This window comes from Engraulis encrasicolus, unplaced genomic scaffold (assembly GCF_034702125.1).
Source record: "Engraulis encrasicolus isolate BLACKSEA-1 unplaced genomic scaffold, IST_EnEncr_1.0 scaffold_696_np1212, whole genome shotgun sequence".
NCBI classification, from domain to species: Eukaryota; Metazoa; Chordata; class Actinopteri; order Clupeiformes; family Engraulidae; genus Engraulis; species Engraulis encrasicolus.
The window spans coordinates 14,792-22,215 of record NW_026946023.1 but is presented as its reverse complement, the minus strand read 5'-3'; the positions used below and the strand labels follow the sequence as shown (position 1 = coordinate 22,215).

The 7,424-nt window shown below is 40.5% G+C and overlaps 1 long non-coding RNA gene across 1 annotated transcript; it reads left to right on the top strand.

Moving 5' to 3' along the window:
* The first annotated feature begins 871 nt into the window (after positions 1 to 871).
* On the top strand, positions 872 to 4,290 carry LOC134444725 (uncharacterized). Its single transcript, XR_010034080.1, has 2 exons — positions 872 to 941; positions 4,077 to 4,290. It is a non-coding gene; the product is annotated as an uncharacterized LOC134444725 (long non-coding RNA).
* The last annotated feature ends 3,134 nt before the right edge of the window (positions 4,291 to 7,424 follow it).

The window sequence follows — 7,424 nt, the reverse complement described above, 5'->3', positions numbered from 1 at the left end:
CGCGGTCATGAAATTTTTTAAAAAATTCAAAATTCAAAAAAATTTTTTTTTTTTTTTTTGGTGTTTTTAGAGGCAGTCAGTCGATTTTGTACTTCGGAAATGCTGTTGGAAACAGGTTTGTTTTTTTTGAAAAAGTGAAAGTCATTTTTTGAATTTTCGAAAAACGCGGCAAGAAAATTTTCAAAAATTCAAAAAAAATTTTTTTTTTTTTTTTTTTTTTTTTGTTTTAGGGAATCATCGATTTTTCTTCGGGAAAGCTTGGAAAAGGTTTTTTTTTTTTTTGAAAAAAGGGGAAAAAGTCATTTTTCGAAAATTTTGAACCCCCGGTCAACAAATTTTTCAAAAAATTCAAATTCAAAAATTTTTTTTTTTATTTTTTTTTTTCTGAGGAGTCAGGATTTCGTACTTCGGAAATGTTCTTGGAAACAGGTTTTGTGATTTTTTCTGAAAAAGTGAAAAAGTCACTTTTTCGAAATTTTTCGAAAATCGCCGGTCAAGAAATTTTTCAAAAAATTCAAAATTCAAATTTTTTTTTTTTTTTTTTTTTTGTGTTTCTAGAGGCAGTCAGTCGATTTCGTACTTCGGAAATGTTCTTGGAAACAGGTTTTATGATTTTTTCTGAAAAAGTGAAAAAGTCACTTTTTCGAAATTTTTCGCATATCGCCGGTTATGAAATTTTTCGTAAAAATTCAAAATTCAAAAAAAAATTTTTTTTTTTTTTTTTGGTTTCTAGAGGCAGTCAGTCGATTTGGTATTTCGGAAATGCTGTTGGAAACGGTTTTGGATTTTTCTGAAAATGAAAAGTCACTTTTTTGAAATTTTCGAAATCGCCCGGCCAAGAAATTTTCAAAAAATTCAAATTCAATTTTTTATTTTTTTTTTTTTTGTGTTTTTAGAGGCAGTCAGTCGATTTCGTACTTCGGAAATGTTCTTGGAAACAGGTTTTATGATTTTTTCTGACTGAAAAGTCACTTTTTCGAATTCTTTCGAAATCGCCGGTCATGAATTTTTTCAAAAATTCAAAATTCAGAAAAATATTTTGTTTTTGTTATTTTTGTGTTTCTAGAGGCAGTCATTCGATTTGGTACTTCGGAAATTTCTTTGGGAAAAAGGTTTTATGATTTTTTCTGAAAGTGAAAAGTACTTTTTCGAATTTTTCGAATCGCCCGGGCAGAATTTTTCAAAAAATTCAATATTCAAAATTTTTTTTTTATTTTTTTTGGTGTTTCTAGAGGCAGTCAGTCGATTTGGTACTTCGGAAATGCTGTTGGAAACAGGTTTTATGATTTTTTCTGATAAAGTGAAAAAGTCACTTTTTCGAAATTTTTCGCATATCGCCGGTCAAGAAATTTTTCAAAAAATTCAATTTTTTTTTTTTTTTTTTTTTGTGTTTCTAGAGGCAGTCATTCGATTTGGTACTTCGGAAATGGTCTTGGAAACATGTTTTATGATTTTTTCTGAAAAAGTGAAAAAGTCACTTTTTAAATTTTTCAAAAAATTCAAAATTCAAAATTTTTTTTTTTTTTTTTTTTTTTCTAGCGCAGTCAGTCGATTCCGTACGTCGGGAAATGGTTCTTGGAAAAGGGTTTAGTGATTTTTATGAACCCGTGAACACCGGTCCTTTTTCGACCTTTTTCGCCCATCGCCGGTCCCCGCCTTTTTCCCACCACCTTCCAAAATTCACTTTTTTTTTTTTTTTTTTTTTTGTGGTTTTCGCGGGACGTCAGTCGCTTTCGTCCTTCGGCAATGTTTGGCACCCGGTTTTGTTTTTTGCCCCCGTGCCACAGTTCCACTTTTTCGTCCATTTTTTTCGCTCTCGCGGTCCAGCCATTTTTCCCGCCAATTCCCCCTTTCGAACAATGTATGTTTTTGCTTTTTCTTTGTTTTCGGGCGTCCGCGCTGTGTAATTAGTGGAATTTTTTTTTCGGAACTTGCTGTTGGGCCCCCCGTTGTGCTTTTTTCTGCCACACCGTGCCAAGTCCCTTTTTCCGACTTTTTCGCAACATCCCCGGTCAAGCCCTTTTTTCCCCCCCTTCCCCACTCATTTTTTTTTTCTTATTTTTTTTTTGTGGTTATCGAGGCAGTCCGCCCTTTCTTCGCCCTGCTCCTGGCACGGTTTTGGATGATGTTTTGTTGTTCTGCATCTCTGCAGTTGTGCCCCCGTGTCCTTTTCGCTTTTTTCGTGCTCTACTCGGGTCAAGATCTTTTTTTCCCCCCCCTCCCCCTTCCCGTGTTTTTTTTTTTTGGTGTTTCTCGGGGAGTCGTCGCTTTCGTCTTCGGCCCTGTTTGGCCCAGGTTCTGATTTTTTCTGAACCCGTGCCACCCGCCCTTTTCGCCTTTTTCGCCTATATCCGCGCGTCCACGCAATTTTCCCCCCTTTCCCTTCCTTTTTTTTTTTTTTTTTTTGTTTTAGAGGCGTCGCCGCTTTTCCCTTGGCCCTGTTTGGCCCCCCGGTTTCTGCGCTTGTTCTGCCCCCGTGCCAGTCCTTTTCCACTTTTTGGCCTGCTGCGGTCCTGCACTTTTCCCCCCTTCCCCTTCCCTTTTTTTTTTTTTTTTTTGTGTTTCTCGGGCCGTCCGTCGATTTCGTTTAATTCGGCACTGCTTTGGCCCCGGTTGTCTGCTTTTTCTGCCCCCCGTGCCCCCCCGATCCTTTTTCGCCTTTTTCGAACCTGCCGGTCCCGCCTTTTTCACCACCTTCCAAATTCAATTTTTTTTTTTTTTTTTTTTTGTGTGTTCTCGAGGCAGTCCGTCGAGTCGGATCGGCCTTGCTCTTGGCCAAGGTTTTTATTTTTCTGAACCAGTGAAAAAGGCACTTTTCGCATTTTTTCGCCACTCGCCGGTCCAGCTTTTTCCCCTCCTCCCATTCAATTTTTTTTTTTTTTTTTGTGTTTTCGCGGCGCCGTCGATTTGTCCTTCGGAACTGTTCTTGGAAACAGGTTTTCTGATTTTTTCTGAAAAAGTGTAAAAGTCACTTTTTCGCAAATTTTCGCATATCGCGGTCATGATTTTCCAACACCATCCAAATTCCATTTTTTTTTCGTCTTTTTTGTGTGTTTCGCGCGGACGTCAGTCGAATTTCGTACTCGGAAATGCTCTTTGGCAACAGTTTATGCTCTTTTCGACAACGTGAAAAAGTCACTTTTTCGCCTTTTGCGAAAAGCGCCGGTCCAAGCATTTTTCAAAAATTCTAAAATCAAAATGTTTTTTTTTTTTTTTTTGTGTTTCTAGAGGCAGTCAGTCGATTTCGTAATTCGTACTGTTTTGGAAACAGGTTTTATGATTTTTTCTGAAAAGTGAAAAAAGCACTTTTCGACCTTTCGTATCGCGGTCAAGAAATTTTCAAAAAATTCAAAATCACAATTTTGTTTGTTTTTTGTTCTAGAGGCAGTNAGTCGAGTGTCCTCGGCCGTTTTTGGGAACAGGTTTTATGACTTTTATGATACAAAGTGGCAAAAGTCACTTTTTCGCCCTTTCGCCACGCGTCCAGAAATTTTTCCAAAAATTCACCTCCCTTTTTTTTTTTTTTTTTTTTTTTTTGTGTTTCTAGAGGAAATCAGTCGATTTTGGACCTGGCAATGTTTTGCACCCGGTTTATGATTTTTTCTGAAACGTGAACAAGTCCCTTTTAGACACTTTTTGCTATCGCCGGTCGCACTCTTCTTCACACCCATTCACACTTCCCCTTTTTTTTTTTTTTTGTTTCTAGAGGGGTCAGTCGATTCGTACTTCGGAAATGTTATTGAAACATGGTTTTATGTTTTTTGGAAAAAGTGAAAAAGTCACGTTATTTAGACATTTTTGCATATCGTCCGGTCAAGCAATTTCTTTCAAAAAAATTCAAAATTCAAAAAATATTTTTTTTGATTTTTTTCGTGTTTCTAGAGGCAGTCAGTCGATTTGGTAATTCGGAAATGCTGAAAAAGTGAAAAAGTCACTTTTTCGAAAATTTTCGAAAATCGCCGGGGTCAAGAAATTTTTCAAAAAATTCAAAATTCAAATTTTTTTTATTATTTTTTTTTGTGTGTTTCTAGAGGAAGTCAGCCGATTTCGCATTTCGGCCATGCTCTTGGAAACAGGTTTTATGATTTTTTCTGAAAAAGTGAAAAAGTCACTTTTTCGAATTTTTTCGCATATCGCCGGTCAAGACATTTTTCAAAAAATTCGAAATTCAAATTTTTTTTTTTTTTTTTTGTGTGTTTCTAGAGGCAGTCAGTCGATTTCGTACTTCGGAAATGTTCTTGGAAACAGGTTTTATGATTTTTTCTGAAAAAGTGAAAAAGTCACTTTTTCGACATTTTTCGCTCTCGCGTCAAGCACTTTTCAAAAAATTCAACCTTCCCCTTTTTTTTTTTTTTTTTGCGTTTCTAGGGCAGTAAAGTCCGATTTCGTACTCGAACGTCTTGGACAGGTTTTATGAATTTTTCTGAAAAAGTGAAAGTCACTGTTTCAAAATTTTCGATACGCGGTCATGAAATTTTTCAACAATCAAAATCAATTGTTTTTTTTTTTTGTTTTTTGTGTTGGGGTGTTTTAGAGGCAGCAGTCGCTTTCGTACTCGGAAATGCTCTGAACCAGGTTTATGATTTTTCTGAAAAACGTGAAAAAAGTCATTTTTCGAATTTTCGGAACATCGCCGGTCACGAACATCTTTTCCAAAAAATTCAACTTTTTTTTTGTTTTTTTGTTTTTTTTGTGTTTCTAGAGGCAGCAGTCGATTTCGTATCGGAACTTCTCTTGGCCCCCAGGTTATGATGTTTTCTGACAAAGTGCACCAGTCCCTTTTCGCCTTTTCGAAAATCGCGTTCACGATATTTTTCAAAAAATTCAAAATTCAATTTTTTTTTTTTTTTTTTTGTGTATTTCTAGAGGCAGTCAGTTCGATTCGTACTTCGGGAAATGTTCTGGAAACAGGTTTCTGTTTTCTGCCCAGTGAAACGTCCTTTTTCGAATTTCGCAACGTGTTCCTGAAATTTTTAAAAAAATTCCAAATTCAAAATTTTTTGTTTTTGTTTTTTTTGTGTGTTTCTAGAGGCAGTCAGTCGATTTTGTACTTCGGAAATGCTGTTGGAAACAGGTTTTTCTGATTTTTTCTGAAAAAGTGAAAAAGTCACTTTTTCGAAATTTGTCGCCTTATCGCGGTCTGCATTTTTCAAAAAGTTCCAAATTCAACATTTTTTTTTTTTTTTTTTTGTGTTTTTTAGAGGCAGTCAGTCGATTTGGTACTCAGGAAAGTCTGTTGGAAAATCAGGTTTTATTGATGTTTCTGAAAAAAGTGAAAAAAGTCACTTTATCGAAAAAGTTTGTTCGCATATCGCCGGTCATGAAATTTTTCAAAAAATTCCAAATTCAAATTTTTTTTTATTTTTTTTTTTGTGTTTCTAGAGGCAGTCAGTCGATTTGGTACTTCGCGCAACTGCCTTGTCTTGGGCAACCCCGGGTTTTCTGATTTTTTTCTTGACCCCGTGCCCCCGTCCCTTTTCGACTTGTTCGCAGCTCGCCGGTCTTGAACCTTTTTGGTGCCCCACACTTCCCACACCCCCATTCCCACTTAGTTTCCCACTGTTTCTTTTTTTTTTTTTTTTGGTTGTGTTCTTATAGAGGCCGCCGTCCAGCGATTTGGTACATCGGGCCCTGCTTGTTGGCACACCGGTTTTATGATTTTTTTCTGCCACCGTGGACCACCCGTCACGTTTTCGCCCCTTGTGCGGCCTCCGCCGGTCTTGCCCTTTTTCCCCCCCACTTCCAATTCCCAAATTTTTCCACTTTTTTTTTTTTTTGTTTGTGTTTCTAGAGGCCGGCACGTCGATTTTCGGTCCTTCGGCCCTGCTGTTGGCACAACCGGTTTTCTGCCCACTTTTTCTTCCCCAATGCCCTGAAAACCGTCACTTTTTTCCCGCCCTTGTTCGCCTCTACGCCGGTCCTGCCCCTTTTTCCACCCCCAACTGCCCCCACCTTCCCCACTTTTTTTTTTTTTGTTTTTTTTTGTGTCTTCTAGCGGGCGTCCGTCGCTTTGGTCCTTCGGCCCTGTACTTTGGCCCCCGGTTTTATGATTTTTTCTGCCCCCGTGACCAACCGTCACTTTTTCGCCCGCACTTTTTCGCCTCTCGCCGGTCAACTGCACGTTTTTCCCCCCCCCCCCACACCTTCCCCACATTCCCCCCTCTTTTTTTTAACTTTTTTTTTTGTGGTTCTAGCGGGCCTGTCCCCAGTCCGCTTGTGGTCCTTCGGCCATGCCCTGTTTGGAAAAGGTTTTCTGCTTGCTTTTCTGCCCCCGTGACCCGTCCACTTTTTCGAACCCTTTTCGCATCTTCGCGGTCCCTGCCCACATATTCCCCCCCCTCCCCACCACCCTTCCACCCTCACCCCTTTTTTTTTTTTTTTTTTGGGTGTGTTGTTCTATCGAGGCCGTCCCCGTCCGCTTTGGTCCTCGGACCTGCTCGTTGGCCACACCAACAGGTTTTCTGACTTTTTGTCTGCTACCACGTGCACCCGTCCCTTTTTTCGACCTTTTTCGCCATATCGCCGCGTCCCGACCCTTTGTCCCACCCCCTTCCCACATTCCCACTTTTTTTTTTTTTTTTTTTTTGTGTTTTGTCGTAATGCGGGGGGGCACGGCAGTCAGTCGATTTGGTTCCTTCGGACCCTGCTCTTGGCCACACGGTTTTATGCTTTTTTCTGACAAAAGTGACCAAGTCACGTCCCTTTTTCCCACCTTTGTCGATCTCGGGTCACTGGTCTGTGCCCTTTTTCCCCCCCCCCCCCTTCCCAAGTTTTTCCCCCATTTTTTTTTTTTTTTTCTGTGGCTGTGTTCTCGCGGCCCGTCCTCCCCGTCGATTGGTCCCTTCGGCCTGCTGTCGTGGAATCCCACCAGGTTTCTGATTTTTTTCTGGCCCCCGTGCCAACGTCCCTTTTCGCAAACTTTGTGCCTCTCGGCGGTCATGGCCCTTTTTCCCCCACCCACTTCCACTTCCCCAAACCTTTTTTTGATTTTTTTTTGTTTTGGTGTTTCTAGAGGCCGTCCGTCCGCTTTGGTCCTTCGGCCCTGCTGTTGGCCCCCCCGTTTTATGCTTTTTTCTACACCGTGAACCCGTCCCTTTTTCGCCCTTGTCGCTCTCCGCCCGGTCCCGCCCTTTTCCCCCCCTTCCCCTTCCCCCTTTTTTTTTTTTTTTTTTTTTTGTGTTCTCGCGGCCGTCCCCCGCTTTGGTCCCTCGGCCACTGCTCTTGGCCACCCCGGTTTCTGCTTTTTTTTCTGCTCGCGTGTCCCGTCCCTTTTTCGCCCCTTTTTCGCCCCTCGACGGTCCCGCCCTTTTTCCCCCCCCTTCCCCCTTCCCTTCCTTTTTTTTTTTTTTTTTTTGGTGTTCTCGCGGCCGTCCGTCGCGATTGGTCCCTTTCGGCCTGGTATGGCCCCCGGTTTTGATGCTTTT